This window comes from Phalangium opilio, unplaced genomic scaffold, assembly GCF_054372755.1.
Source record: "Phalangium opilio isolate 3A_F unplaced genomic scaffold, DU_Popi_V2 ptg000013l_1, whole genome shotgun sequence".
NCBI classification, from domain to species: Eukaryota; Metazoa; Arthropoda; class Arachnida; order Opiliones; family Phalangiidae; genus Phalangium; species Phalangium opilio.
In genome coordinates this window covers 1,804,018-1,826,240 of record NW_028324148.1, presented here as the reverse complement: position 1 = coordinate 1,826,240, position 22,223 = coordinate 1,804,018, and the positions used below count along the sequence as shown (strand labels likewise).

General features: G+C 44.3%; 86 non-coding genes across 86 annotated transcripts; all 86 read right to left on the bottom strand.

The window, feature by feature from the left end:
- Window positions 1-37: 37 nt before the first annotated feature.
- On the bottom strand, window positions 38-110 carry TRNAV-UAC (transfer RNA valine (anticodon UAC)). The gene has a single exon. It is a non-coding gene; the product is annotated as a tRNA-Val (tRNA).
- Window positions 111-173: 63 nt separating this feature from the next.
- On the bottom strand, window positions 174-246 carry TRNAV-UAC (transfer RNA valine (anticodon UAC)). Its single transcript has one exon. It is a non-coding gene; the product is annotated as a tRNA-Val (tRNA).
- Window positions 247-582: 336 nt separating this feature from the next.
- Window positions 583-655, bottom strand: TRNAV-UAC (transfer RNA valine (anticodon UAC)). The gene has a single exon. It is a non-coding gene; the product is annotated as a tRNA-Val (tRNA).
- Window positions 656-856: 201 nt separating this feature from the next.
- TRNAV-UAC (transfer RNA valine (anticodon UAC)) lies at window positions 857-929 on the bottom strand. Its single transcript has one exon. It is a non-coding gene; the product is annotated as a tRNA-Val (tRNA).
- A 202-nt stretch (window positions 930-1,131) lies between these two features.
- Window positions 1,132-1,204, bottom strand: TRNAV-UAC (transfer RNA valine (anticodon UAC)). Its single transcript has one exon. It is a non-coding gene; the product is annotated as a tRNA-Val (tRNA).
- A 63-nt stretch (window positions 1,205-1,267) lies between these two features.
- TRNAV-UAC (transfer RNA valine (anticodon UAC)) lies at window positions 1,268-1,340 on the bottom strand. The gene has a single exon. It is a non-coding gene; the product is annotated as a tRNA-Val (tRNA).
- Window positions 1,341-2,086: 746 nt separating this feature from the next.
- Window positions 2,087-2,159, bottom strand: TRNAV-UAC (transfer RNA valine (anticodon UAC)). The gene has a single exon. It is a non-coding gene; the product is annotated as a tRNA-Val (tRNA).
- Window positions 2,160-2,361: 202 nt separating this feature from the next.
- Window positions 2,362-2,434, bottom strand: TRNAV-UAC (transfer RNA valine (anticodon UAC)). The gene has a single exon. It is a non-coding gene; the product is annotated as a tRNA-Val (tRNA).
- A 63-nt stretch (window positions 2,435-2,497) lies between these two features.
- Window positions 2,498-2,570, bottom strand: TRNAV-UAC (transfer RNA valine (anticodon UAC)). The gene has a single exon. It is a non-coding gene; the product is annotated as a tRNA-Val (tRNA).
- Window positions 2,571-3,179: 609 nt separating this feature from the next.
- On the bottom strand, window positions 3,180-3,252 carry TRNAV-UAC (transfer RNA valine (anticodon UAC)). The gene has a single exon. It is a non-coding gene; the product is annotated as a tRNA-Val (tRNA).
- Window positions 3,253-3,316: 64 nt separating this feature from the next.
- TRNAV-UAC (transfer RNA valine (anticodon UAC)) lies at window positions 3,317-3,389 on the bottom strand. Its single transcript has one exon. It is a non-coding gene; the product is annotated as a tRNA-Val (tRNA).
- Window positions 3,390-3,454: 65 nt separating this feature from the next.
- TRNAV-UAC (transfer RNA valine (anticodon UAC)) lies at window positions 3,455-3,527 on the bottom strand. Its single transcript has one exon. It is a non-coding gene; the product is annotated as a tRNA-Val (tRNA).
- Window positions 3,528-3,591: 64 nt separating this feature from the next.
- On the bottom strand, window positions 3,592-3,664 carry TRNAV-UAC (transfer RNA valine (anticodon UAC)). The gene has a single exon. It is a non-coding gene; the product is annotated as a tRNA-Val (tRNA).
- Window positions 3,665-3,727: 63 nt separating this feature from the next.
- Window positions 3,728-3,800, bottom strand: TRNAV-UAC (transfer RNA valine (anticodon UAC)). Its single transcript has one exon. It is a non-coding gene; the product is annotated as a tRNA-Val (tRNA).
- Window positions 3,801-3,865: 65 nt separating this feature from the next.
- Window positions 3,866-3,938, bottom strand: TRNAV-UAC (transfer RNA valine (anticodon UAC)). The gene has a single exon. It is a non-coding gene; the product is annotated as a tRNA-Val (tRNA).
- A 64-nt stretch (window positions 3,939-4,002) lies between these two features.
- TRNAV-UAC (transfer RNA valine (anticodon UAC)) lies at window positions 4,003-4,075 on the bottom strand. Its single transcript has one exon. It is a non-coding gene; the product is annotated as a tRNA-Val (tRNA).
- A 474-nt stretch (window positions 4,076-4,549) lies between these two features.
- TRNAV-UAC (transfer RNA valine (anticodon UAC)) lies at window positions 4,550-4,622 on the bottom strand. Its single transcript has one exon. It is a non-coding gene; the product is annotated as a tRNA-Val (tRNA).
- A 63-nt stretch (window positions 4,623-4,685) lies between these two features.
- TRNAV-UAC (transfer RNA valine (anticodon UAC)) lies at window positions 4,686-4,758 on the bottom strand. The gene has a single exon. It is a non-coding gene; the product is annotated as a tRNA-Val (tRNA).
- A 63-nt stretch (window positions 4,759-4,821) lies between these two features.
- TRNAV-UAC (transfer RNA valine (anticodon UAC)) lies at window positions 4,822-4,894 on the bottom strand. Its single transcript has one exon. It is a non-coding gene; the product is annotated as a tRNA-Val (tRNA).
- Window positions 4,895-5,092: 198 nt separating this feature from the next.
- On the bottom strand, window positions 5,093-5,165 carry TRNAV-UAC (transfer RNA valine (anticodon UAC)). The gene has a single exon. It is a non-coding gene; the product is annotated as a tRNA-Val (tRNA).
- A 65-nt stretch (window positions 5,166-5,230) lies between these two features.
- Window positions 5,231-5,303, bottom strand: TRNAV-UAC (transfer RNA valine (anticodon UAC)). The gene has a single exon. It is a non-coding gene; the product is annotated as a tRNA-Val (tRNA).
- A 338-nt stretch (window positions 5,304-5,641) lies between these two features.
- TRNAV-UAC (transfer RNA valine (anticodon UAC)) lies at window positions 5,642-5,714 on the bottom strand. Its single transcript has one exon. It is a non-coding gene; the product is annotated as a tRNA-Val (tRNA).
- Window positions 5,715-5,913: 199 nt separating this feature from the next.
- On the bottom strand, window positions 5,914-5,986 carry TRNAV-UAC (transfer RNA valine (anticodon UAC)). The gene has a single exon. It is a non-coding gene; the product is annotated as a tRNA-Val (tRNA).
- Window positions 5,987-6,049: 63 nt separating this feature from the next.
- TRNAV-UAC (transfer RNA valine (anticodon UAC)) lies at window positions 6,050-6,122 on the bottom strand. The gene has a single exon. It is a non-coding gene; the product is annotated as a tRNA-Val (tRNA).
- A 63-nt stretch (window positions 6,123-6,185) lies between these two features.
- On the bottom strand, window positions 6,186-6,258 carry TRNAV-UAC (transfer RNA valine (anticodon UAC)). The gene has a single exon. It is a non-coding gene; the product is annotated as a tRNA-Val (tRNA).
- A 339-nt stretch (window positions 6,259-6,597) lies between these two features.
- TRNAV-UAC (transfer RNA valine (anticodon UAC)) lies at window positions 6,598-6,670 on the bottom strand. Its single transcript has one exon. It is a non-coding gene; the product is annotated as a tRNA-Val (tRNA).
- Window positions 6,671-7,007: 337 nt separating this feature from the next.
- On the bottom strand, window positions 7,008-7,080 carry TRNAV-CAC (transfer RNA valine (anticodon CAC)). The gene has a single exon. It is a non-coding gene; the product is annotated as a tRNA-Val (tRNA).
- Window positions 7,081-7,281: 201 nt separating this feature from the next.
- On the bottom strand, window positions 7,282-7,354 carry TRNAV-UAC (transfer RNA valine (anticodon UAC)). Its single transcript has one exon. It is a non-coding gene; the product is annotated as a tRNA-Val (tRNA).
- Window positions 7,355-7,556: 202 nt separating this feature from the next.
- On the bottom strand, window positions 7,557-7,629 carry TRNAV-UAC (transfer RNA valine (anticodon UAC)). Its single transcript has one exon. It is a non-coding gene; the product is annotated as a tRNA-Val (tRNA).
- A 337-nt stretch (window positions 7,630-7,966) lies between these two features.
- TRNAV-UAC (transfer RNA valine (anticodon UAC)) lies at window positions 7,967-8,039 on the bottom strand. Its single transcript has one exon. It is a non-coding gene; the product is annotated as a tRNA-Val (tRNA).
- Window positions 8,040-8,241: 202 nt separating this feature from the next.
- Window positions 8,242-8,314, bottom strand: TRNAV-UAC (transfer RNA valine (anticodon UAC)). The gene has a single exon. It is a non-coding gene; the product is annotated as a tRNA-Val (tRNA).
- Window positions 8,315-8,516: 202 nt separating this feature from the next.
- TRNAV-UAC (transfer RNA valine (anticodon UAC)) lies at window positions 8,517-8,589 on the bottom strand. Its single transcript has one exon. It is a non-coding gene; the product is annotated as a tRNA-Val (tRNA).
- A 63-nt stretch (window positions 8,590-8,652) lies between these two features.
- Window positions 8,653-8,725, bottom strand: TRNAV-UAC (transfer RNA valine (anticodon UAC)). Its single transcript has one exon. It is a non-coding gene; the product is annotated as a tRNA-Val (tRNA).
- Window positions 8,726-8,788: 63 nt separating this feature from the next.
- TRNAV-UAC (transfer RNA valine (anticodon UAC)) lies at window positions 8,789-8,861 on the bottom strand. The gene has a single exon. It is a non-coding gene; the product is annotated as a tRNA-Val (tRNA).
- Window positions 8,862-8,923: 62 nt separating this feature from the next.
- TRNAV-UAC (transfer RNA valine (anticodon UAC)) lies at window positions 8,924-8,996 on the bottom strand. Its single transcript has one exon. It is a non-coding gene; the product is annotated as a tRNA-Val (tRNA).
- A 63-nt stretch (window positions 8,997-9,059) lies between these two features.
- On the bottom strand, window positions 9,060-9,132 carry TRNAV-UAC (transfer RNA valine (anticodon UAC)). Its single transcript has one exon. It is a non-coding gene; the product is annotated as a tRNA-Val (tRNA).
- A 63-nt stretch (window positions 9,133-9,195) lies between these two features.
- TRNAV-UAC (transfer RNA valine (anticodon UAC)) lies at window positions 9,196-9,268 on the bottom strand. The gene has a single exon. It is a non-coding gene; the product is annotated as a tRNA-Val (tRNA).
- Window positions 9,269-9,469: 201 nt separating this feature from the next.
- TRNAV-CAC (transfer RNA valine (anticodon CAC)) lies at window positions 9,470-9,542 on the bottom strand. Its single transcript has one exon. It is a non-coding gene; the product is annotated as a tRNA-Val (tRNA).
- Window positions 9,543-9,605: 63 nt separating this feature from the next.
- On the bottom strand, window positions 9,606-9,678 carry TRNAV-AAC (transfer RNA valine (anticodon AAC)). Its single transcript has one exon. It is a non-coding gene; the product is annotated as a tRNA-Val (tRNA).
- A 338-nt stretch (window positions 9,679-10,016) lies between these two features.
- Window positions 10,017-10,089, bottom strand: TRNAV-UAC (transfer RNA valine (anticodon UAC)). Its single transcript has one exon. It is a non-coding gene; the product is annotated as a tRNA-Val (tRNA).
- A 63-nt stretch (window positions 10,090-10,152) lies between these two features.
- Window positions 10,153-10,225, bottom strand: TRNAV-UAC (transfer RNA valine (anticodon UAC)). Its single transcript has one exon. It is a non-coding gene; the product is annotated as a tRNA-Val (tRNA).
- Window positions 10,226-10,424: 199 nt separating this feature from the next.
- TRNAV-UAC (transfer RNA valine (anticodon UAC)) lies at window positions 10,425-10,497 on the bottom strand. Its single transcript has one exon. It is a non-coding gene; the product is annotated as a tRNA-Val (tRNA).
- A 62-nt stretch (window positions 10,498-10,559) lies between these two features.
- TRNAV-UAC (transfer RNA valine (anticodon UAC)) lies at window positions 10,560-10,632 on the bottom strand. The gene has a single exon. It is a non-coding gene; the product is annotated as a tRNA-Val (tRNA).
- A 63-nt stretch (window positions 10,633-10,695) lies between these two features.
- Window positions 10,696-10,768, bottom strand: TRNAV-UAC (transfer RNA valine (anticodon UAC)). Its single transcript has one exon. It is a non-coding gene; the product is annotated as a tRNA-Val (tRNA).
- A 475-nt stretch (window positions 10,769-11,243) lies between these two features.
- On the bottom strand, window positions 11,244-11,316 carry TRNAV-UAC (transfer RNA valine (anticodon UAC)). The gene has a single exon. It is a non-coding gene; the product is annotated as a tRNA-Val (tRNA).
- Window positions 11,317-11,379: 63 nt separating this feature from the next.
- Window positions 11,380-11,452, bottom strand: TRNAV-UAC (transfer RNA valine (anticodon UAC)). Its single transcript has one exon. It is a non-coding gene; the product is annotated as a tRNA-Val (tRNA).
- Window positions 11,453-11,653: 201 nt separating this feature from the next.
- Window positions 11,654-11,726, bottom strand: TRNAV-CAC (transfer RNA valine (anticodon CAC)). The gene has a single exon. It is a non-coding gene; the product is annotated as a tRNA-Val (tRNA).
- A 201-nt stretch (window positions 11,727-11,927) lies between these two features.
- Window positions 11,928-12,000, bottom strand: TRNAV-UAC (transfer RNA valine (anticodon UAC)). The gene has a single exon. It is a non-coding gene; the product is annotated as a tRNA-Val (tRNA).
- A 202-nt stretch (window positions 12,001-12,202) lies between these two features.
- TRNAV-UAC (transfer RNA valine (anticodon UAC)) lies at window positions 12,203-12,275 on the bottom strand. Its single transcript has one exon. It is a non-coding gene; the product is annotated as a tRNA-Val (tRNA).
- A 337-nt stretch (window positions 12,276-12,612) lies between these two features.
- TRNAA-UGC (transfer RNA alanine (anticodon UGC)) lies at window positions 12,613-12,685 on the bottom strand. Its single transcript has one exon. It is a non-coding gene; the product is annotated as a tRNA-Ala (tRNA).
- A 63-nt stretch (window positions 12,686-12,748) lies between these two features.
- On the bottom strand, window positions 12,749-12,821 carry TRNAV-UAC (transfer RNA valine (anticodon UAC)). The gene has a single exon. It is a non-coding gene; the product is annotated as a tRNA-Val (tRNA).
- Window positions 12,822-12,883: 62 nt separating this feature from the next.
- Window positions 12,884-12,956, bottom strand: TRNAV-UAC (transfer RNA valine (anticodon UAC)). Its single transcript has one exon. It is a non-coding gene; the product is annotated as a tRNA-Val (tRNA).
- Window positions 12,957-13,155: 199 nt separating this feature from the next.
- Window positions 13,156-13,228, bottom strand: TRNAV-UAC (transfer RNA valine (anticodon UAC)). The gene has a single exon. It is a non-coding gene; the product is annotated as a tRNA-Val (tRNA).
- A 63-nt stretch (window positions 13,229-13,291) lies between these two features.
- Window positions 13,292-13,364, bottom strand: TRNAV-CAC (transfer RNA valine (anticodon CAC)). Its single transcript has one exon. It is a non-coding gene; the product is annotated as a tRNA-Val (tRNA).
- A 476-nt stretch (window positions 13,365-13,840) lies between these two features.
- On the bottom strand, window positions 13,841-13,913 carry TRNAV-UAC (transfer RNA valine (anticodon UAC)). The gene has a single exon. It is a non-coding gene; the product is annotated as a tRNA-Val (tRNA).
- A 337-nt stretch (window positions 13,914-14,250) lies between these two features.
- On the bottom strand, window positions 14,251-14,323 carry TRNAV-UAC (transfer RNA valine (anticodon UAC)). The gene has a single exon. It is a non-coding gene; the product is annotated as a tRNA-Val (tRNA).
- Window positions 14,324-14,386: 63 nt separating this feature from the next.
- TRNAV-UAC (transfer RNA valine (anticodon UAC)) lies at window positions 14,387-14,459 on the bottom strand. Its single transcript has one exon. It is a non-coding gene; the product is annotated as a tRNA-Val (tRNA).
- A 62-nt stretch (window positions 14,460-14,521) lies between these two features.
- On the bottom strand, window positions 14,522-14,594 carry TRNAV-UAC (transfer RNA valine (anticodon UAC)). Its single transcript has one exon. It is a non-coding gene; the product is annotated as a tRNA-Val (tRNA).
- Window positions 14,595-14,793: 199 nt separating this feature from the next.
- On the bottom strand, window positions 14,794-14,866 carry TRNAV-UAC (transfer RNA valine (anticodon UAC)). Its single transcript has one exon. It is a non-coding gene; the product is annotated as a tRNA-Val (tRNA).
- Window positions 14,867-14,929: 63 nt separating this feature from the next.
- On the bottom strand, window positions 14,930-15,002 carry TRNAV-UAC (transfer RNA valine (anticodon UAC)). The gene has a single exon. It is a non-coding gene; the product is annotated as a tRNA-Val (tRNA).
- Window positions 15,003-15,065: 63 nt separating this feature from the next.
- Window positions 15,066-15,138, bottom strand: TRNAV-UAC (transfer RNA valine (anticodon UAC)). The gene has a single exon. It is a non-coding gene; the product is annotated as a tRNA-Val (tRNA).
- A 201-nt stretch (window positions 15,139-15,339) lies between these two features.
- TRNAV-AAC (transfer RNA valine (anticodon AAC)) lies at window positions 15,340-15,412 on the bottom strand. The gene has a single exon. It is a non-coding gene; the product is annotated as a tRNA-Val (tRNA).
- A 341-nt stretch (window positions 15,413-15,753) lies between these two features.
- TRNAV-UAC (transfer RNA valine (anticodon UAC)) lies at window positions 15,754-15,826 on the bottom strand. Its single transcript has one exon. It is a non-coding gene; the product is annotated as a tRNA-Val (tRNA).
- Window positions 15,827-15,889: 63 nt separating this feature from the next.
- TRNAV-UAC (transfer RNA valine (anticodon UAC)) lies at window positions 15,890-15,962 on the bottom strand. Its single transcript has one exon. It is a non-coding gene; the product is annotated as a tRNA-Val (tRNA).
- Window positions 15,963-16,163: 201 nt separating this feature from the next.
- TRNAV-CAC (transfer RNA valine (anticodon CAC)) lies at window positions 16,164-16,236 on the bottom strand. Its single transcript has one exon. It is a non-coding gene; the product is annotated as a tRNA-Val (tRNA).
- A 63-nt stretch (window positions 16,237-16,299) lies between these two features.
- Window positions 16,300-16,372, bottom strand: TRNAV-AAC (transfer RNA valine (anticodon AAC)). The gene has a single exon. It is a non-coding gene; the product is annotated as a tRNA-Val (tRNA).
- Window positions 16,373-16,710: 338 nt separating this feature from the next.
- TRNAV-UAC (transfer RNA valine (anticodon UAC)) lies at window positions 16,711-16,783 on the bottom strand. The gene has a single exon. It is a non-coding gene; the product is annotated as a tRNA-Val (tRNA).
- A 336-nt stretch (window positions 16,784-17,119) lies between these two features.
- TRNAV-UAC (transfer RNA valine (anticodon UAC)) lies at window positions 17,120-17,192 on the bottom strand. The gene has a single exon. It is a non-coding gene; the product is annotated as a tRNA-Val (tRNA).
- A 65-nt stretch (window positions 17,193-17,257) lies between these two features.
- Window positions 17,258-17,330, bottom strand: TRNAV-UAC (transfer RNA valine (anticodon UAC)). Its single transcript has one exon. It is a non-coding gene; the product is annotated as a tRNA-Val (tRNA).
- Window positions 17,331-17,394: 64 nt separating this feature from the next.
- On the bottom strand, window positions 17,395-17,467 carry TRNAV-UAC (transfer RNA valine (anticodon UAC)). The gene has a single exon. It is a non-coding gene; the product is annotated as a tRNA-Val (tRNA).
- A 341-nt stretch (window positions 17,468-17,808) lies between these two features.
- Window positions 17,809-17,881, bottom strand: TRNAV-CAC (transfer RNA valine (anticodon CAC)). Its single transcript has one exon. It is a non-coding gene; the product is annotated as a tRNA-Val (tRNA).
- Window positions 17,882-17,944: 63 nt separating this feature from the next.
- Window positions 17,945-18,017, bottom strand: TRNAV-AAC (transfer RNA valine (anticodon AAC)). Its single transcript has one exon. It is a non-coding gene; the product is annotated as a tRNA-Val (tRNA).
- Window positions 18,018-18,355: 338 nt separating this feature from the next.
- On the bottom strand, window positions 18,356-18,428 carry TRNAV-UAC (transfer RNA valine (anticodon UAC)). Its single transcript has one exon. It is a non-coding gene; the product is annotated as a tRNA-Val (tRNA).
- A 336-nt stretch (window positions 18,429-18,764) lies between these two features.
- Window positions 18,765-18,837, bottom strand: TRNAV-UAC (transfer RNA valine (anticodon UAC)). The gene has a single exon. It is a non-coding gene; the product is annotated as a tRNA-Val (tRNA).
- Window positions 18,838-18,902: 65 nt separating this feature from the next.
- Window positions 18,903-18,975, bottom strand: TRNAV-UAC (transfer RNA valine (anticodon UAC)). Its single transcript has one exon. It is a non-coding gene; the product is annotated as a tRNA-Val (tRNA).
- Window positions 18,976-19,039: 64 nt separating this feature from the next.
- Window positions 19,040-19,112, bottom strand: TRNAV-UAC (transfer RNA valine (anticodon UAC)). The gene has a single exon. It is a non-coding gene; the product is annotated as a tRNA-Val (tRNA).
- Window positions 19,113-19,453: 341 nt separating this feature from the next.
- TRNAV-UAC (transfer RNA valine (anticodon UAC)) lies at window positions 19,454-19,526 on the bottom strand. Its single transcript has one exon. It is a non-coding gene; the product is annotated as a tRNA-Val (tRNA).
- Window positions 19,527-19,589: 63 nt separating this feature from the next.
- TRNAV-UAC (transfer RNA valine (anticodon UAC)) lies at window positions 19,590-19,662 on the bottom strand. The gene has a single exon. It is a non-coding gene; the product is annotated as a tRNA-Val (tRNA).
- A 336-nt stretch (window positions 19,663-19,998) lies between these two features.
- TRNAV-UAC (transfer RNA valine (anticodon UAC)) lies at window positions 19,999-20,071 on the bottom strand. The gene has a single exon. It is a non-coding gene; the product is annotated as a tRNA-Val (tRNA).
- Window positions 20,072-20,273: 202 nt separating this feature from the next.
- TRNAV-AAC (transfer RNA valine (anticodon AAC)) lies at window positions 20,274-20,346 on the bottom strand. The gene has a single exon. It is a non-coding gene; the product is annotated as a tRNA-Val (tRNA).
- Window positions 20,347-20,684: 338 nt separating this feature from the next.
- Window positions 20,685-20,757, bottom strand: TRNAV-UAC (transfer RNA valine (anticodon UAC)). The gene has a single exon. It is a non-coding gene; the product is annotated as a tRNA-Val (tRNA).
- A 63-nt stretch (window positions 20,758-20,820) lies between these two features.
- On the bottom strand, window positions 20,821-20,893 carry TRNAV-UAC (transfer RNA valine (anticodon UAC)). Its single transcript has one exon. It is a non-coding gene; the product is annotated as a tRNA-Val (tRNA).
- Window positions 20,894-21,229: 336 nt separating this feature from the next.
- TRNAV-UAC (transfer RNA valine (anticodon UAC)) lies at window positions 21,230-21,302 on the bottom strand. Its single transcript has one exon. It is a non-coding gene; the product is annotated as a tRNA-Val (tRNA).
- A 65-nt stretch (window positions 21,303-21,367) lies between these two features.
- Window positions 21,368-21,440, bottom strand: TRNAV-UAC (transfer RNA valine (anticodon UAC)). Its single transcript has one exon. It is a non-coding gene; the product is annotated as a tRNA-Val (tRNA).
- Window positions 21,441-21,918: 478 nt separating this feature from the next.
- Window positions 21,919-21,991, bottom strand: TRNAV-UAC (transfer RNA valine (anticodon UAC)). Its single transcript has one exon. It is a non-coding gene; the product is annotated as a tRNA-Val (tRNA).
- Window positions 21,992-22,054: 63 nt separating this feature from the next.
- Window positions 22,055-22,127, bottom strand: TRNAV-UAC (transfer RNA valine (anticodon UAC)). Its single transcript has one exon. It is a non-coding gene; the product is annotated as a tRNA-Val (tRNA).
- Between the last annotated feature and the right edge of the window lie 96 nt (window positions 22,128-22,223).

The following is a 22,223-nucleotide window of genomic DNA, read 5'->3' as shown; positions in this document are numbered from 1 at the left end:
CGTAGCTTTTTTATGTCCTATCACGATGGTCAAAATATGTATCTACCAGGGCTCGAACCTAGGACCTTCCGCGTGTAAAGCGGACGTGATAACCACTACACCATAGATACGTAGTAATGCTGAGTTTTCCAAGAGACCTAGCTTTTTTATGCCCAATCACGATGGACAAAATATGTATCTACCAGGGCTCGAACCTGGGACCTTCCGCGTGTAAAGCGGACGTGATAACCACTACACCATAGATACGTAGTAATACTGAGTTTTCCAAGAGAGCTAGCTTTTTTATGTCCTATCACGATGGTCAAAATATGTATCTACCAGGGCTCGAACCTTGGACCATCCGCGAGTAAAGCGGACGTGATAACCACTACACCATAGATACGTCGTGATGCTGAGTTTTCCAAGAGACCTAGCTTTTTTATGCCCAAACACGATGGACAAAATATGTATCTAACAGGGCTCCAACCTGGGACCTTCCACGTGTTACGCGGACGTGATAACCACTACACCATATATACGTAGTAATACTGAGTTTTCCAAGAGACCTAGCTTTTTTTATATCCTATCACGATGGTCAAAATATGTATCTACCAGGGCTCGAACCTGGGACCTTCCGCGTGTAAAGCGGACGTGATTACCACTACACCATAAATGCGTAGCAATGCTAAGTTTTCCGAGAGATCTAGCTAATTTTTATGCCCAATCACGATGGACAAAACATGTATCTACCAGGGCTCGAACATGGGACCTTCCGCGTGTAAAGCGGGCGTGATAACCACTACACCATAGATACGTAGTAATACTGAGTTTTCCAAGAGACCTAGCTTTTTTATGTCCTATCACGATGGTCAAAATATGTATCTACCAGGGCTCGAACCTGGGACCTTCCGCGTGTAAAGCGGACGTGATTACCACTACACCATAGATACGTAGCAATGCTAAGTTTTCCGAGAGATCTAGCTAATTTTTATGCCCAATCACGATGGACAAAACATGTATCTACCAGGGCTCGAACATGGGACCTTCCGCGTGTAAAGCGGGCGTGATAACCACTACACCATAGATACGTAGTAATACTGAGTTTTCCAAGAGACCTAGCTTTTTTTATGTCCTATCACGATGGTCAAAATATGTATCTACCAGGGCTCGAACCTGGGACCTTCCGCGTGTAAAGCGGACGTGATAACCACTACACTATAGCTACGTAGTAATACTGAGTTTTCCAAGAGACGTAGCTTTTTTATGTCCTATGACGATGGTCAAAATATGTATCTACCAGGGCTCGAACCTAGGACCTTCCGCGTGTAAAGCGGACGTGATAACCACTACACCATAGATACGTAGTAATGCTGAGTTTTCCAAGAGACCTAGCTTTTTTATGCCCAATCACGATGGACAAAATATGTATCTCCCAGGGCTCGAACCTGGGACCTTCCGCGTGTAAAGCGGACGTTATAACCACTACACCATAGATACGTAGTAATACTGAGTTTTCCAAGAGAGCTAGCTTTTTTATGTCCTATCACGATGGTCAAAATATGTATCTACCAGGGCTCGAACCTTGGACCATCCGCGAGTAAAGCGGACGTGATAACCACTACACCATAGATACGTCGTGATGCTGAGTTTTCCAAGAGACCTAGCTTTTTTATGCCCAAACACGATGGACAAAATATGTATCTAACAGGGCTCGAACCTGGGACCTTCCACGTGTTAGGCGGACGTGATAACCACTACACCATATATACGTAGTAATACTGAGTTTTCCAAGAGACCTAGCTTTTTTTATGTCCTATCACGATGGTCAAAATATGTATCTACCAGGGCTCGAACCTGGGACCTTCCGCGTGTAAACGGACGTGATAACCACTACACCATAGATACGTAGCAATGCTAAGTTTTCCGAGAGATCTAGCTAATTTTTATGCCCAATCACGATGGACAAAACATGTATCTACCAGGGCTCGAACATGGGACCTTCCGCGTGTAAAGCGGGCGTGATAACCACTACACCATAGATACGTAGTAATACTGAGTTTTCCAAGAGACCTAGCTTTTTTTATGTCCTATCACGATGGTCAAAATATGTATCTACCAGGGCTCGAACCTGGGACCTTCCGCGTGTAAAGCGGACGTGATAACCACTACACCATAGATACGTAGCAATGCTAAGTTTTCCGAGAGATCTAGCTAATTTTTATGCCCAATCACGATGGACAAAACATGTATCTTCCAGGGCTCGAACATGGGACCTTCCGCGTGTAAAGCGGGCGTGATAACCACTACACCATAGATACGTAGTAATACTGAGTTTTCCAAGAGACCTAGCTTTTTTTATGTCCTATCACGATGGTCAAAATATGTATCTACCAGGGCTCGAACCTGGGACCTTCCGCGTGTAAAGCGGACGTGATAACCACTACACTATAGCTACGTAGTAATACTGAGTTTTCCAAGAGACGTAGCTTTTTTATGTCCTATGACGATGGTCAAAATATGTATCTACCAGGGCTCGAACCTAGGACCTTCCGCGTGTAAAGCGGACGTGATAACCACTACACCATAGATACGTAGTAATGCTGAGTTTTCCAAGAGACCTAGCTTTTTTATGCCCAATCACGATGGACAAAATATGTATCTCAAAGGGCTCGAACCTGGGACCTTCCGCGTGTAAAGCGGACGTGATAACCACTACACCATAGATACGTAGTAATACTGAGTTTTCCAAGAGAGCTAGCTATTTTATGTCCTATCACGATGGTCAAAATATGTATCTACCAGGGCTCGAACCTTGGACCATCCGCGAGTAAAGCGGACGTGATAACCACTACACCATAGATACGTCGTGATGCTGAGTTTTCCAAGAGACCTAGCTTTTTTATGCCCAAACACGATGGACAAAATATGTATCTAACAGGGCTCGAACCTGGGACCTTCCACGTGTTAGGCGGACGTGATAACCACTACACCATATATACGTAGTAATACTGAGTTTTCCAAGAGACCTAGCTTTTTTTATGTCCTATTACGATGGTCAAAATATGTATCTACCAGGGCTCGAACCTGGGACCTTCCGCGTGTAAACGGACGTGATAACCACTACACCATAGATACGTAGCAATGCTAAGTTTTCCGAGAGATCTAGCTAATTTTTATGCCCAATCACGATGGACAAAACATGTATCTACCAGGGCTCGAACATGGGACCTTCCGCGTGTAAAGCGGACGTGATAACCACTACACCATAGATACGTAGTAATACTGAGTTTTCCAAGAGACCTAGCTTTTTTTATGTCCTATCACGATGGTCAAAATATGTATCTACCAGGGCTCGAACCTGGGACCTTCCGCGTGTAAAGCGGACGTGATAACCACTACACCATTGATACGTAGCAATGCTAAGTTTTCCGAGAGATCTAGCTAATTTTTATGCCCAATCACGATGGACAAAACATGTATCTACCAGGGCTCGAACATGGGACCTTCCGCGTGTAAAGCGGACGTGATAACCACTACACCATAGATACGTAGTAATACTGAGTTTTCCAAGAGACCTAGCTTTTTTTATGTCCTATCACGATGATCAAAATATGTATCTACCAGGGCTCGAACCTGGGACCTTCCGCGTGTAAAGCGGACGTGATAACCACTACACTATAGCTACGTAGTAATACTGAGTTTTCCAAGAGACGTAGCTTTTTTATGTCCTATCACGATGGTCAAAATATGTATCTACCAGGGCTCGAACCTGGGACCTTCCGCTTGTAAAGCGGACGTGATAACCACTACACCATAGATACGTAGCAATGCTAAGTTTTCCGAGAGATCTAGCTAATTTTTATGCCCAATCACGATGGACAAATCATGTATCTACCAGGGCTCGAACATGGGACCTTCCGCGTGTAAAGCGGACGTGATAACCACTACACCATAGATACGTAGTAATACTGAGTTTTCCAAGAGACCTAGCCTTTTTTATGTCCTATCACGATGGTCAAAATATGTATCTACCAGGGCTCGAACCTGGGACCTTCCGCGTGTAAAGCGGACGTGATAACCACTACACCATAGATACGTCGTAATGCTGAGTTTTCCAAGAGACCTAGCTTTTATATGCCCAAACACGATGGACAAAATATGTATCTAACAGGGCTCGAACCTGGGACCTTCCACGTGTTAGGCGGACGTGATAACCACTACACCATATATACGTAGTGATATTGAGTTTTCCGAGAGATCTAGCTAATTTTTATGCCCAATCACGATGGACAAAACATGTATCTACCACGGCTCGAACATGGGACCTTCCGCGTGTAAAGCGGACGTGATAACCACTACACCATAGATACGTAGTAATGCTGAAATTTCCAAGAGACCTAGCTTTTTTTATGTCTTATCACGATGGTCAAAATATGCATCTACCAGGGCTCGAACCTGGAACCTTCCGCGTGTAAAGCAGACGTGATAACCACTACACCATAGATACGTAGTAATACTGAGTTTTCCAAGAGACCTAGCTTTTTTATGTCCTATCACGATGGTCAAAATATGTATCTACCAGGGCTCGAACCTGGGACCTTCCGCGTGTAAAGCGGACGTGATAACCACTACACTATAGCTACGTAGTAATACTGAGTTTTCCAAGAGACGTAGCTTTTTTATGTCCTATCACGATGGTCAAAATATGTATCTACCAGGGCTCGAACCTGGGACCTTCCGCGTGTAAAGCGGACGTGATAACCACTACACCATAGATACGTAGTAATGCTGAGTTTTCCAAGAGACCTAGCTTTTTTATGCCCAATCACGATGGACCAAATATGTATCTACCAGGACTCGAACCTGGGACCTTCCGCGTGTAAAGCGGACGTGATAACCACTACACCATAGATACGTAGTAATACTGAGTTTTCCGAGAGAGATAGCTTTTTTATGTCCTATCACGATGGTCAAAATATGTATCTACAGGGCTCGAACCTGGGACCATCCGCGAGTAAAGCGGACGTGATAACCACTACACCATAGATACGTAGTAATACTGAGTTTTCCAAGAGACGTAGCTTTTTTATGTCCTATCACGATGGTCAAAATATGTATCTACCAGGGCTCGAACCTGGGACCTTCCGCTTGTAAAGCGGACGTGATAACCACTACACCATAGATACGTAGCAATGCTAAGTTTTCCGAGAGATCTAGCTAATTTTTATGCCCAATCACGATGGACAAATCATGTATCTACCAGGGCTCGAACATGGGACCTTCCGCGTGTAAAGCGGACGTGATAACCACTACACCATAGATACGTAGTAATACTGAGTTTTCCAAGAGACCTAGCTTTTATATGCCCAAACACGATGGACAAAATATGTATCTAACAGGGCTCGAACCTGGGACCTTCCACGTGTTAGTCGGACGTGATAACCACTACACCATATATACGTAGTAATATTGAGTTTTTCGAGAGATCTAGCTAATTTTTATGCCCAATCACGATGGACAAAACATGTATCTACCACGGCTCGAACATGGGACCTTCCGCGTGTAAGGCGGACGTGATAACCACTACACCATTCATACGTAGTAATGCTGAAATTTCCAAGAGACCTAGCTTTTTTTATGTCTTATCACGATGGTCAAAATATGCATCTACCAGGGCTCGAACCTGGAACCTTCCGCGTGTAAAGCGGACGTGATAACCACTACACCATAGATACGTAGTAATACTGAGTTTTCCAAGAGACCTAGCTTTTTTATGTCCTATCACGATGGTCAAAATATGTATCTACCAGGGCTCGAACCTGTGACCTTCCGCGTGTAAAGCGGACGTGATAACCACTACACTATAGCTACGTAGTAATACTGAGTTTTCCAAGAGACGTAGCTTTTTTATGTCCTATCACGATGGTCAAAATATGTATCAACCAGGGCTCGAACCTGGGACCTTCCGCGTGTAAAGCGGACGTGATAACCACTACACCATAGATACGTAGTAATGCTGAGTTTTCCAAGAGACCTAGCTTTTTTATGCCCAATCACGATGGACCAAATATGTATCTACCAGGACTCGAACCTGGGACCTTCCGCGTGTAAAGCGGACGTGATAACCACTACACCATAGATACGTAGTAATACTGAGTTTTCCAAGAGAGATAGCTTTTTTATGTCCTATCACGATGGTCAAAATATGTATCTACCAGGGCTCGAACCTGGGACCATCCGCGAGTAAAGCGGACGTGATAACCACTACACCATAGATACGTCGTAATGCTGAGTTTTCCAAGAGACCTAGCTTTTTTATGCCCAAACACGATGGACAAAATATGTATCTAACAGGGCTCGAACCTGGGACCTTCCACGTGTTAGGCGGACGTGATAACCACTACACCATATATACGTAGTAATAATTAGTTTTCCGAGAGATCTAGCTAATTTTTATGCCCAATCACGATGGACAAAATATGTATCTAACAGGGCTCGAACCTGGGACCTTCCACGTGTTAGGCGGACGTGATAACCACTACACCATATATACGTAGTAATAATTAGTTTTCCGAGAGATCTAGCTAATTTTTATGCCCAATCACGATGGACAAAATATGTATCTACCAGGGCTCGAACCTGGGACCTTCCGCGTGTAAAGCGGACGTGATAACCACTACACCATAGATACGTAGTAATACTGACTTTTCCAAGAGAGATAGCTTTTTTATGTCCTATCACGATGGTCAAAATATGTATCTACCAGGGCTCGAACCTGGGACCATCCGCGAGTAGAGCGGACGTGATAACCACTACACCATAGATACGTCGTAATGCTGAGTTTTCCAAGAGACCTAGCTTTTTTATGCCCAAACACGATGGACAAAATATGCATCTAACAGGGCTCGAACCTGGGACCTTCCACGTGTTAGGCGGACGTGATAACCACTACACCATATATACGTAGCAATAATTAGTTTTCCGAGAGATCTAGCTAATTTTTATGCCCAATCACGATGGACAAAATATGTATCTACCAGGGCTCGAACCTGGGACCTTCCGCGTGTGAAGCAGACGTGATAACCACTACACCACAGATACGTAGTAATACTGAGTTTTCCGAGAGATCGAGCTTATTTTTATGCCCAATCGCGATGGACAAAACATGTATCTACCAGGGCTCGAACCTGGGACCTTCCGCGTTTAAAGCGGACGTGATAACCACTTCACCATAGATACGTAGCAATACTGAGTTTTCCAAGAGACCTAGCTTTTTTATGTCTTATCACGATGGTCAAAATATGCATCTACCAGGGCTCGAACCTGGAACCTTCCGCGTGTAAAGCGGACGTGATAACCACTACACCATAGATACGTAGCAATGCTAAGTTTTCCGAGAGATCTAGCTAATTTTTATGCCCAATCACGATGGACAAAACATGTATCTACCAGGGCTCGAACATGGGACCTTCCGCGTGTAAAGCGGGCGTGATAACCACTACACCATAGATACGTAGTAATACTGAGTTTTCCAAGAGACCTAGCTTTTTTTATGTCCTATCACGATGGTCAAAATATGTATCTACCAGGGCTCGAACCTGGGACCTTCCGCGTGTAAAGCGGACGTGATAACCACTACACCATAGATACGTCGTAATGCTGAGTTTTCCAAGAGACCTAGCTTTTATATGCCCAAACACGATGGACAAAATATGTATCTAACAGGGCTCGAACCTGGGACCTTCCACGTGTTAGGCGGACGTGATAACCACTACACCATATATACGTAGTAATATTGAGTTTTCCGAGAGATCTAGCTAATTTTTATGCCCAATCACGATGGACAAAACATGTATCTACCACGGCTCGAACATGGGACCTTCCGCGTGTAAAGCGGACGTGATAACCACTACACCATAGATACGTAGTAATGCTGAAATTTCCAAGAGACCTAGCTTTTTTATGTCTTATCACGATGGTCAAAATATGCATCTACCAGGGCTCGAACCTGGAACCTTCCGCGTGTAAAGCGGACGTGATAACCACTACACCACAGATACGTAGTAATACTGAGTTTTCCGAGAGATCGAGCTTATTTTTATGCCCAATCACGATGGACAAAACATGTATCTACCAGGGCTCGAACCTGGGACCTTCCGCGTTTAAAGCGGACGTGATAACCACTTCACCATAGATACGTAGTTATACTGAGTTTTCCAAGAGACCTAGCTTTTTTTATGTCTTATCACGATGGTCAAAATATGCATCTACCAGGGCTCGAACCTGGAACCTTCCGCGTGTAAAGCGGACGTGATAACCACTACACCATAGATACGTAGCAATGCTAAGTTTTCCGAGAGATCTAGCTAATTTTTATGCCCAATCACGATGGACAAAACATGTATCTACCAGGGCTCGAACATGGGACCTTCCGCGTGTAAAGCGGGAGTGATAACCACTACACCATAGATACGTAGTAATACTGAGTTTTCCAAGAGACCTAGCTTTTTTTATGTCCTATCACGATTGTCAAAATATGTATCTACCAGGGCTCGAACCTGGGACCTTCCGCGTGTAAAGCGGACGTGATAACCACTACACCATAGATACGTAGTAATGCTGAAATTTCCAAGAGACCTAGCTTTTTTATGTCTTATCACGATGGTCAAAATATGCATCTACCAGGGCTCGAACCTGGAACCTTCCGCGTGTAAAGCGGACGTGATAACCACTACACCATAGATACGTAGTAATACTGAGTTTTCCAAGAGACCTAGCTTTTTTATGTCCTATCACGATGGTCAAAATATGTATCTACCAGGGCTCGAACCTGGGACCTTCCGCGTGTAAAGCGGACGTGATAACCACTACACTATAGCTACGTAGTAATACTGAGTTTTCCAAGAGACGTAGCTTTTTATGTCCTATCACGATGGTCAAAATATGTATCAACCAGGGCTCGAACCTGGGACCTTCCGCGTGTAAAGCGGACGTGATAACCACTACACCATAGATACGTAGTAATGCTGAGTTTTCCAAGAGACCTAGCTTTTTTATGCCCAATCACGATGGACCAAATATGTATCTACCAGGGCTCGAACCTGGGACCTTCCGCGTGTAAAGCGGACGTGATAACCACTACACCATAGATACGTAGTAATACTGAGTTTTCCAAGAGAGATAGCTTTTTTATGTCCTATCACGATGGTCAAAATATGTATCTACCAGGGCTCGAACCTGGGACCATCCGCGAGTAAAGCGGACGTGATAACCACTACACCATAGATACGTCGTAATGCTGAGTTTTCCAAGAGACCTAGCTTTTTTATGCCCAAACACGATGGACAAAATATGTATCTAACAGGGCTCGAACCTGGGACCTTCCACGTGTTAGGCGGACGTGATAACCACTACACCATATATACGTAGTAATAATTAGTTTTCCGAGAGATCTAGCTAATTTTTATGCCCAATCACGATGGACAAAATATGTATCTACCAGGGCTCGAACCTGGGACCTTCCGCGTGTGAAGCAGACGTGATAACCACTACAACATAGATACGTAGTAATGCTGAAATTTCCAAGAGACCTAGCTTTTTTATGCCGAATCACGATGGACAAAATATGTATCTACCAGGGCTCGAACCTGGGACCTTCCGCGTGTTAGGCGGACGTGATAACCACTACACCACAGATACGTAGTAATACTGAGTTTTCCGAGAGATCGAGCTTATTTTTATGCCCAATCACGATGGACAAAACATGTATCTACCAGGGCTCGAACCTGGGACCTTCCGCGTTTATAGCGGACGTGATAACCACTTCACCATAGATACGCAGTAATACTGACTTTTCCAAGAGACCTAGCTTTTTTTATGTCTTATCACGATGGTCAAAATATGCATCTACCAGAGCTCGAACCTGGAACCTTCCGCGTGTAAAGCGGACGTGATAACCACTACACTATAGCTACGTAGTAATACTGAGTTTTCCAAGAGACGTAGCTTTTTTATGTCCTATCACGATGGTCAAAATATGTATCTACCAGGGCTCGAACCTAGGACCTTCCGCGTGTAAAGCGGACGTGATAACCACTACACCATAGATACGTAGTAATGCTGAGTTTTCCAAGAGACCTAGCTTTTTTATGCCCAATCACGATGGACAAAATATGTATCTACCAGGGCTCGAACCTGGGACCTTCCGCGTGTAAAGCGGACGTGATAACCACTACACCATAGATACGTAGTAATACTGAGTTTTCCAAGAGAGCTAGCTTTTTTATGTCCTATCACGATGGTCAAAATATGTATCTACCAGGGCTCGAACCTTGGACCATCCGCGAGTAAAGCGGACGTGATAACCACTACACCATAGATACGTCGTGATGCTGAGTTTTCCAAGAGACCTAGCTTTTTTATGTCCTATCACGATGGTCAAAATATGTATCTACCAGGGCTCGAACCTGGGACCTTCCGCGTGTAAAGCGGACGTGATAACCACTACACTATAGCTACGTAGTAATACTGAGTTTTCCAAGAGACGTAGCTTTTTATGTCCTATCACGATGGTCAAAATATGTATCAACCAGGGCTCGAACCTGGGACCTTCCGCGTGTAAAGCGGACGTGATAACCACTACACCATAGATACGTAGTAATGCTGAGTTTTCCAAGAGACCTAGCTTTTTTATGCCCAATCACGATGGACCAAATATGTATCTACCAGGACTCGAACCTGGGACCTTCCGCGTGTAAAGCGGACGTGATAACCACTACACCATAGATACGTAGTAATACTGAGTTTTCCAAGAGAGATAGCTTTTTTATGTCCTATCACGATGGTCAAAATATGTATCTACCAGGGCTCGAACCTGAGACCATCCGCGAGTAAAGCGGACGTGATAACCACTACACCATAGATACGTCGTAATGCTGAGTTTTCCAAGAGACCTAGCTTTTTTATGCCCAAACACGATGGACAAAATATGTATCTAACAGGGCTCGAACCTGGGACCTTCCACGTGTTAGGCGGACGTGATAACCACTACACCATATATACGTAGTAATAATTAGTTTTCCGAGAGATCTAGCTAATTTTTATGCCCAATCACGATGGACAAAATATGTATCTAACAGGGCTCGAACCTGGGACCTTCCACGTGTTAGGCGGACGTGATAACCACTACACCATATATACGTAGTAATAATTAGTTTTCCGAGAGATCTAGCTAATTTTTATGCCCAATCACGATGGACAAAATATGTATCTACCAGGGCTCGAACCTGGGACCTTCCGCGTGTAAAGCGGACGTGATAACCACTACACCATAGATACGTAGTAATACTGAGTTTTCCAAGAGAGATAGCTTTTTTATGTCCTATCACGATGGTCAAAATATGTATCTACCAGGGCTCGAACCTGGGACCATCCGCGAGTAAAGCGGACGTGATAACCACTACACCATAGATACGTCGTAATGCTGAGTTTTCCAAGAGACCTAGCTTTTTTATGCCCAAACACGATGGACAAAATATGTATCTAACAGGGCTCGAACCTGGGACCTTCCACGTGTTAGGCGGACGTGATAACCACTACACCATATATACGTAGTAATAATTAGTTTTCCGAGAGATCTAGCTAATTTTTATGCCCAATCACGATGGACAAAATATGTATCTACCAGGGCTCGAACCTGGGACCTTTCGCGTGTGAAGCAGACGTGATAACCACTACACCACAGATACGTAGTAAAACTGAGTTTTCCGAGAGATCGAGCTTATTTTTATGCCCAATCACGATGGACAAAACATGTATCTACCAGGGCTCGAACCTGGGACCTTCCGCGTTTAAAGCGGACGTGATAACCACTTCACCATAGATACGTAGTAATACTGAGTTTTCCAAGAGACCTAGCTTTTTTATGTCTTATCACGATGGTCAAAATATGCATCTACCAGGGCTCGAACCTGGAACCTTCCGCGTGTAAAGCGGACGTGATAACCACTACACCATAGATACGTAGCAATGCTAAGTTTTCCGAGAGATCTAGCTAATTTTTATGCCCAATCACGATGGACAAAACATGTATCTACCAGGGCTCGAACATGGGACCTTCCGCGTGTAAAGCGGGCGTGATAACCACTACACCATAGATACGTAGTAATACTGAGTTTTCCAAGAGACCTAGCTTTTTTTATGTCCTATCACGATGGTCAAAATATGTATCTACCAGGGCTCGAACCTGGGACCTTCCGCCTGTAAAGCGGACGTGATAACCACTACACCATAGATACGTCGTAATGCTGAGTTTTCCAAGAGACCTAGCTTTTATATGCCCAAACACGATGGACAAAATATGTATCTAACAGGGCTCGAACCTGGGACCTTCCACGTGTTAGGCGGACGTGATAACCACTACACCATATATACGTAGTAATATTGAGTTTTCCGAGAGATCTAGCTAATTTTTATGCCCAATCACGATGGACAAAACATGTATCTACCACGGCTCGAACATGGGACCTTCCGCGTGTAAAGCGGACGTGATAACCACTACACCATAGATACGTAGTAATGCTGAAATTTCCAAGAGACCTAGCTTTTTTATGTCTTATCACGATGGTCAAAATATGCATCTACCAGGGCTCGAACCTGGAACCTTCCGCGTGCAAAGCGGACGTGATAACCACTACACCATAGATACGTAGTAATACTGAGTTTTCCAAGAGACCTAGCTTTTTTATGTCCTATCACGATGGTCAAAATATGTATCTACCAGGGTTCGAACCTGGGACCTTCCGCGTGTAAAGCGGACGTGATAACCACTACACTATAGCTACGTAGTAATACTGAGTTTTCCAAGAGACGTAGCTTTTTATGTCCTATCACGATGGACCAAATATGTATCTACCAGGGCTCGAACCTGGGACCTTCCGCGTGTAAAGCGGACGTGATAACCACTACACCATAGATACGTAGTAATACTGAGTTTTCCAAGAGAGATAGCTTTTTTATGTCCTATCACGATGGTCAAAATGTGTATCTACCACGGCTCGAACATGGGACCTTCCGCGTGTAAAGCGGACGTGATAACCACTACACCATAGATACGTAGTAATACTGAGTTTTCCAAGAGACCTAGCTTTTTTATGTCCTATCACGATGGTCAAAATATGTATCTACCAGGGCTCGAACCTGGGACCTTCCGCGTGTAAAGCGGACGTGATAACCACTACACCATAGATACGTAGTAATGCTGAGTTTTCCAAGAGACCTAGCTTTTTTATGCCCAATCACGATGGACCAAATATGTATCTACCAGGGCTCGAACCTGGGACCTTTCGCGTGTGAAGCAGACGTGATAACCACTACACCACAGATACGTAGTAAAACTGTGTTTTCCGAGAGATCGAGCTTATTTTTATGCCCAATCACGATGGACAAAACATGTATCTACCAGGGCTCGAACCTGGGACCTTCCGCGTTTAAAGCGGACGTGATAACCACTTCACCATAGATACGTAGTAATACTGAGTTTTCCAAGAGACCTAGCTTTTTTATGTCTTATCACGATGGTCAAAATATGCATCTACCAGGGCTCGAACTTGGAACCTTCCGCGTGTAAAGCGGACGTGATAACCACTACACCATAGATACGTAGCAATGCTAAGTTTTCCGAGAGATCTAGCTAATTTTTATGCCCAATCACGATGGACAAAACATGTATCTACCAGGGCTCGAACATGGGACCTTCCGCGTGTAAAGCGGGCGTGATAACCACTACACCATAGATACGTAGTAATACTGAGTTTTCCAAGAGACCTAGCTTTTTTTATGTCCTATCACGATGGTCAAAATATGTATCTACCAGGGCTCGAACCTGGGACCTTCCGCGTGTAAAGCGGACGTGATAACCACTACACCATAGATACGTCGTAATGCTGAGTTTTCCAAGAGACCTAGCTTTTATATGCCCAAACACGATGGACAAAATATGTATCTAACAGGGCTCGAACCTGGGACCTTCCACGTGTTAGGCGGACGTGATAACCACTACACCATATATACGTAGTAATATTGAGTTTTCCGAGAGATCTAGCTAATTTTTATGCCCAATCACGATGGACAAAACATGTATCTACCACGGCTCGAACATGGGACCTTCCGCGTGTAAAGCGGACGTGATAACCACTACACCATAGATACGTAGTAATGCTGAAATTTCCAAGAGACCTAGCTTTTTTATGTCTTATCACGATGGTCAAAATATGCATCTACCAGGGCTCGAACCTGGAACCTTCCGCGTGTAAAGCGGACGTGATAACCACTACACCATAGATACGTAGTAATACTGAGTTTTCCAAGAGACCTAGCTTTTTTATGTCCTATCACGATGGTCAAAATATGTATCTACCAGGGCTCGAACCTGGGACCTTCCGCGTGTAAAGCGGACGTGATAACCACTACACTATAGCTACGTAGTAATACTGAGTTTTCCAAGAGACGTAGCTTTTTATGTCCTATCACGATGGACCAAATATGTATCTACCAGGGCTCGAACCTGGGACCTTCCGCGTGTAAAGCGGACGTGATAACCACTACACCATAGATACGTAGTAATACTGAGTTTTCCAAGAGAGATAGCTTTTTTATGTCCTATCACGATGGTCAAAATATGTATCTACCACGGCTCGAACATGGGACCTTCCGCGTGTAAAGCGGACGTGATAACCACTACACCATAGATACGTAGTAATACTGAGTTTTCCAAGAGACCTAGCTTTTTTATGTCCTATCACGATGGTCAAAATATGTATCTACCAGGGCTCGAACCTGGGACCTTCCGCGTGTAAAGCGGACGTGATAACCACTACACCATAGATACGTAGTAATGCTGAGTTTTCCAAGAGACCTAGCTTTTTTATGCCCAATCACGATGGACCAAATATGTATCTACCAGGGCTCGAACCTGGGACCTTCCGCGTGTAAAGCGGACGTGATAACCACTACACCATAGATACGTAGTAATACTGAGTTTTCCAAGAGAGATAGCTTTTTTATGTCCTATCACGATGGTCAAAATATGTATCTACCAGGGCTCGAACCTGGGACCATCCGCGAGTAAAGCGGACGTGATAACCACTACACCATAGATACGTCGTAATGCTGAGTTTTCCAAGAGACCTAGCTTTTTTATGCCCAAACACGATGGACAAAATATGTATCTAACAGGGCTCGAACCTGGGACCTTCCACGTGTTAGGCGGACGTGATAACCACTACACCATATATACGTAGTAATAATTAGTTTTCCGAGAGATCTAGCTAATTTTTATGCCCAATCACGATGGACAAAATATGTATCTACCAGGGCTCGAACCTGGGACCTTCCGCGTGTTAGGCGGACGTGATAACCACTACACCACAGATACGTAGTAATACTGAGTTTTCCGAGAGATCGAGCTTATTTTTATGCCCAATCACGATGGACAAAACATGTATCTACCAGGGCTCGAACCTGGGACCTTCCGCGTTAAAAGCGGACGTGATAACCACTTCACCATAGATACGTAGTAATACTGAGTTTTCCAAGAGACCTAGCTTTTTTTATGTCTTATTATCACGATGGTCAAAATATGCATCTACCAGGGCTCGAACCTGGAACCTTCCGCGTGTAAAGCGGACGTGATAACCACTACACTATAGCTACGTAGTAATGCTGAGTTTTCCAAGAGACCTAGCTTTTTTATGCCCAATCACGATGGACCAAATATGTATCTACCAGGGCTCGAACCTGGGACCTTCCGCGTGTAAAGCGGACGTGATAACCACTACACCATAGATACGTAGTAATACTGAGTTTTCCAAGAGAGATAGCTTTTTTATGTCCTATCACGATGGTCAAAATATGTATCTACCAGGGCTCGAACCTGGGACCATCCGCGAGTAAAGCGGACGTGATAACCACTACACCATAGATACGTCGTAATGCTGAGTTTTCCAAGAGACCTAGCTTTTTTATGCCCAAACACGATGGACAAAATATGTATCTAACAGGGCTCGAACCTGGGACCTTCCACGTGTTAGGCGGACGTGATAACCACTACACCATATATACGTAGTAATAATTAGTTTTCCGAGAGATCTAGCTAATTTTTATGCCCAATCACGATGGACAAAATATGTATCTACCAGGGCTCGAACCTGGGACCTTCCGCGTGTGAAGCAGACGTGATAACCACTACAACATAGATACGTAGTAATGCTGAAATTTCCAAGAGACCTAGCTTTTTTATGCCGAATCACGATGGACAAAATATGTATCTACCAGGGCTCGAACCTGGGACCTTCCGCGTGTTAGGCGGACGTGATAACCACTACACCACAGATACGTAGTAATACTGAGTTTTCCGAGAGATCGAGCTTATTTTTATGCCCAATCACGATGGACAAAACATGTATCTACCAGGGCTCGAACCTGGGACCTTCCGCGTTTAAAGCGGACGTGATAACCACTTCACCATAGATACGTAGTAATACTGAGTTTTCCAAGAGACCTAGCTTTTTTTATGTCTTATCACGATGGTCAAAATATGCATCTACCAGGGCTCGAACCTGGAACCTTCCGCGTGTAAAGCGGACGTGATAACCACTACACTATAGCTACGTAGTAATACTGAGTTTTCCAAGAGACGTAGCTTTTTTATGTCCTATCACGATGGTCAAAATATGTATCTACCAGGGCTCGAACCTAGGACCTTCCGCGTGTAAAGCGGACGTGATAACCACTACACCATAGATACGTAGTAATGCTGAGTTTTCCAAGAGACCTAGCTTTTTTATGCCCAATCACGATGGACAAAATATGTATCTACCAGGGCTCGAACCTTGGACCATCCGCGAGTAAAGCGGACGTGATAACCACTACACCATAGATACGTCGTGATGCTGAGTTTTCCAAGAGACCTAGCTTTTTTATGCCCAAACACGATGGACAAAATATGTATCTAACAGGGCTCCAACCTGGGACCTTCCACGTGTTAGGCGGACGTGATAACCACTACACCATATATACGTAGTAATACTGAGTTTTCCAAGAGACCTAGCTTTTTTTATGTCCTATCACGATGGTCAAAATATGTATCTACCAGGGCTCGAACCTAGGACCTTCCGCGTGTAAAGCGGACGTGATAACCACTACACCATAGATGCGTAGCAATGCTAAGTTTTCCGAGAGATCTAGCTAATTTTTATGCCCAATCACGATGGACAAAACATGTATCTACCAGGGCTCGAACATGGGACCTTCCGCGTGTAAAGCGGACGTGATAACCACTACACCATAGATACGTAGTAATACTGAGTTTTCCAAGAGACCTAGCTTTTTTTATGTCCTATCACGATGGTCAAAATATGTATCTACCAGGGCTCGAACCTGGGACCTTCCGCGTGTAAAGCGGACGTGATAGCCACTACACCATAGATACGTAGCAATGCTAAGTTTTCCGAGAGATCTAGCTAATTTTTATGCCCAATCACGATGGACAAAACATGTATCTACCAGGGCTCGAACATGGGACCTTCCGCGTGTAAAGCGGGCGTGATAACCACTACACCACCATAGATACGTAGTAATACTGAGTTTTCCAAGAGACCTAGCTTTTTTTATGTCCTATCACGATGGTCAAAATATGTATCTACCAGGGCTCGAACCTGGGACCTTCCGCGTGTAAAGCGAACGTGATAACCACTACACTATAGCTACGTAGTAATACTGAGTTTTCCAAGAGACGTAGCTTTTTTATGTCCTATGACGATGGACAAAATATGTATCTACCAGGGCTCGAACCTGGGACCTTCCGCGTGTGAAGCAGACGTGATAACCACTACAACATAGATACGTAGTAATGCTGAAATTTCCAAGAGACCTAGCTTTTTTATGCCGAATCACGATGGACAAAATATGTATCTACCAGGGCTCGAACCTGGGACCTTCCGCGTGTTAGGCGGACGTGATAACCACTACACCACAGATACGTAGTAATACTGAGTTTTCCGAGAGATCGAGCTTATTTTTATGCCCAATCACGATGGACAAAACATGTATCTACCAGGGCTCGAACCTGGGACCTTCCGCGTTTAAAGCGGACGTGATAACCACTTCACCATAGATACGTAGTAATACTGAGTTTTCCAAGAGACCTAGCTTTTTTTATGTCTTATCACGATGGTCAAAATATGCATCTACCAGGGCTCGAACCTGGAACCTTCCGCGTGTAAAGCGGACGTGATAACCACTACACTATAGCTACGTAGTAATACTGAGTTTTCCAAGAGACGTAGCTTTTTTATGTCCTATCACGATGGTCAAAATATGTATCTACCAGGGCTCGAACCTAGGACCTTCCGCGTGTAAAGCGGACGTGATAACCACTACACCATAGATACGTAGTAATGCTGAGTTTTCCAAGAGACCTAGCTTTTTTATGCCCAATCACGATGGACAAAATATGTATCTACCAGGGCTCGAACCTTGGACCATCCGCGAGTAAAGCGGACGTGATAACCACTACACCATAGATACGTCGTGATGCTGAGTTTTCCAAGAGACCTAGCTTTTTTATGCCCAAACACGATGGACAAAATATGTATCTAACAGGGCTCCAACCTGGGACCTTCCACGTGTTAGGCGGACGTGATAACCACTACACCATATATACGTAGTAATACTGAGTTTTCCAAGAGACCTAGCTTTTTTTATGTCCTATCACGATGGTCAAAATATGTATCTACCAGGGCTCGAACCTAGGACCTTCCGCGTGTAAAGCGGACGTGATAACCACTACACCATAGATGCGTAGCAATGCTAAGTTTTCCGAGAGATCTAGCTAATTTTTATGCCCAATCACGATGGACAAAACATGTATCTACCAGGGCTCGAACATGGGACCTTCCGCGTGTAAAGCGGACGTGATAACCACTACACCATAGATACGTAGTAATACTGAGTTTTCCAAGAGACCTAGCTTTTTTTATGTCCTATCACGATGGTCAAAATATGTATCTACCAGGGCTCGAACCTGGGACCTTCCGCGTGTAAAGCGGACGTGATAGCCACTACACCATAGATACGTAGCAATGCTAAGTTTTCCGAGAGATCTAGCTAATTTTTATGCCCAATCACGATGGACAAAACATGTATCTACCAGGGCTCGAACATGGGACCTTCCGCGTGTAAAGCGGGCGTGATAACCACTACACCACCATAGATACGTAGTAATACTGAGTTTTCCAAGAGACCTAGCTTTTTTTATGTCCTATCACGATGGTCAAAATATGTATCTACCAGGGCTCGAACCTGGGACCTTCCGCGTGTAAAGCGAACGTGATAACCACTACACTATAGCTACGTAGTAATACTGAGTTTTCCAAGAGACGTAGCTTTTTTATGTCCTATGACGATGGTCAAAATATGTATCTACCAGGGCTCGAACCTAGGACCTTCCGCGTGTAAAGCGGACGTGATAACCACTACACCATAGATACGTAGCAATGCTGAGTTTTCCAAGAGACCTAGCTTTTTTATGCCCAATCACGATGGACAAAATATGTATCTCCCAGGGCTCGAACCTGGGACCTTCCGCGTGTAAAGCGGACGTGATAACCACTACACCATAGATACGTAGTAATACTGAGTTTTCCAAGAGAGCTAGCTTTTTTATGTCCTATCACGATGGTCAAAATATGTATCTACCAGGGCTCGAACCTTGGACCATCCGCGAGTAAAGCGGACGTGATAACCACTACACCATAGATACGTCGTGATGCTGAGTTTTCCAAGAGACCTAGCTTTTTTATGCCCAAACACGATGGACAAAATATGTATCTAACAGGGCTCGAACCTGGGACCTTCCACGTGTTAGGCGGACGTGAAAACCACTACACCATATATACGTAGTAATACTGAGTTTTCCAAGAGACCTAGCTTTTTTTATGTCCTATCACGATGGTCAAAATATGTATCTACCAGGGCTCGAACCTGGGACCTTCCGCGTGTAAAGCGGACGTGATAACCACTACACCATAGATACGTAGCAATGCTAAGTTTTCCGAGAGATCTAGCTAATTTTTATGCCCAATCACGATGGACAAAACACGTATCTACCAGGGCTCGAACATGGGACCTTCCGCGTGTAAAGCGGACGTGATAACCACTACACCATAGATACGTAGTAATTCTGAGTTTTCCAAGAGACCTAGCTTTTTTTATGTCCTATCACGATGGTCAAAATATGTATCTACCAGGGCTCGAACCTGGGCCCTTCCGCGTGTTAGGCGGACGTGATAACCACTACACCACAGATACGTAGTAATACTGAGTTTTCCGAGAGATCGAGCTTATTTTTATGCCCAATCACGATGGACAAAACATGTATCTACCAGGGCTCGAACCTGGGACCTTCCGCGTTTAAAGCGGACGTGATAACCACTTCACCATAGATACGTAGTAATACTGAGTTTTCCAAGAGACCTAGCTTTTTTTATGTCTTATCACGATGGTCAAAATATGCATCTACCAGGGCTCGAACCTGGAACCTTCCGCGTGTAAAGCGGACGTGATAACCACTACACTATAGCTACGTAGTAATACTGAGTTTTCCAAGAGACGTAGCTTTTTTATGTCCTATCACGATGGTCAAAATATGTATCTACCAGGGCTCGAACCTAGGACCTTCCGCGTGTAAAGCGGACGTGATAACCACTACACCATAGATACGTAGTAATGCTGAGTTTTCCAAGAGACCTAGCTTTTTTATGCCCAATCACGATGGACAAAATATGTATCTACCAGGGCTCGAACCAGGGACCTTCCGCGTGTAAAGCGGACGTGATAACCACTACACCATAGATACGTAGTAATACTGAGTTTTCCAAGAGAGCTAGCTTTTTTATGTCCTATCACGATGGTCAAAATATGTATCTACCAGGGCTCGAACCTTGGACCATCCGCGAGTAAAGCGGACGTGATAACCACTACACCATAGATACGTCGTGATGCTGAGTTTTCCAAGAGACCTAGCTTTTTTATGCCCAAACACGATGGACAAAATATGTATCTAACAGGGCTCCAACCTGGGACCTTCCACGTGTTAGGCGGACGTGATAACCACTACACCATATATACGTAGTAATACTGAGTTTTCCAAGAGACCTAGCTTTTTTTATGTCCTATCACGATGGTCAAAATATGTATCTACCAGGGCTCGAACCTAGGACCTTCCGCGTGTAAAGCGGACGTGATAACCACTACACCATAGATGCGTAGCAATGCTAAGTTTTCCGAGAGATCTAGCTAATTTTTATGCCCAATCACGATGGACAAAACATGTATCTACCAGGGCTCGAACATGGGACCTTCCGCGTGTAAAGCGGACGTGATAACCACTACACCATAGATACGTAGTAATACTGAGTTTTCCAAGAGACCTAGCTTTTTTTATGTCCTATCACGATGGTCAAAATATGTATCTACCAGGGCTCGAACCTGGGACCTTCCGCGTGTAAATCGGACGTGATAGCCACTACACCATAGATACGTAGCAATGCTAAGTTTTCCGAGAGATCTAGCTAATTTTTATGCCCAATCACGATGGACAAAACATGTATCTACCAGGGCTCGAACATGGGACCTTCCGCGTGTAAAGCGGGCGTGATAACCACTACACCACCATAGATACGTAGTAATACTGAGTTTTCCAAGAGACCTAGCTTTTTTTATGTCCTATCACGATGGTCAAAATATGTATCTACCAGGGCTCGAACCTGGGACCTTCCGCGTGTAAAGCGAACGTGATAACCACTACACTATAGCTACGTAGTAATACTGAGTTTTCCAAGAGACGTAGCTTTTTTATGTCCTATGACGATGGTCAAAATATGTATCTACCAGGGCTCGAACCTAGGACCTTCCGCGTGTAAAGCGGACGTGATAACCACTACACCATAGATACGTAGCAATGCTGAGTTTTCCAAGAGACCTAGCTTTTTTATGCCCAATCACGATGGACAAAATATGTATCTCCCAGGGCTCGAACCTGGGACCTTCCGCGTGTAAAGCGGACGTGATAACCACTACACCATAGATACGTAGTAATACTGAGTTTTCCAAGAGAGCTAGCTTTTTTATGTCCTATCACGATGGTCAAAATATGTATCTACCAGGGCTCGAACCTTGGACCATCC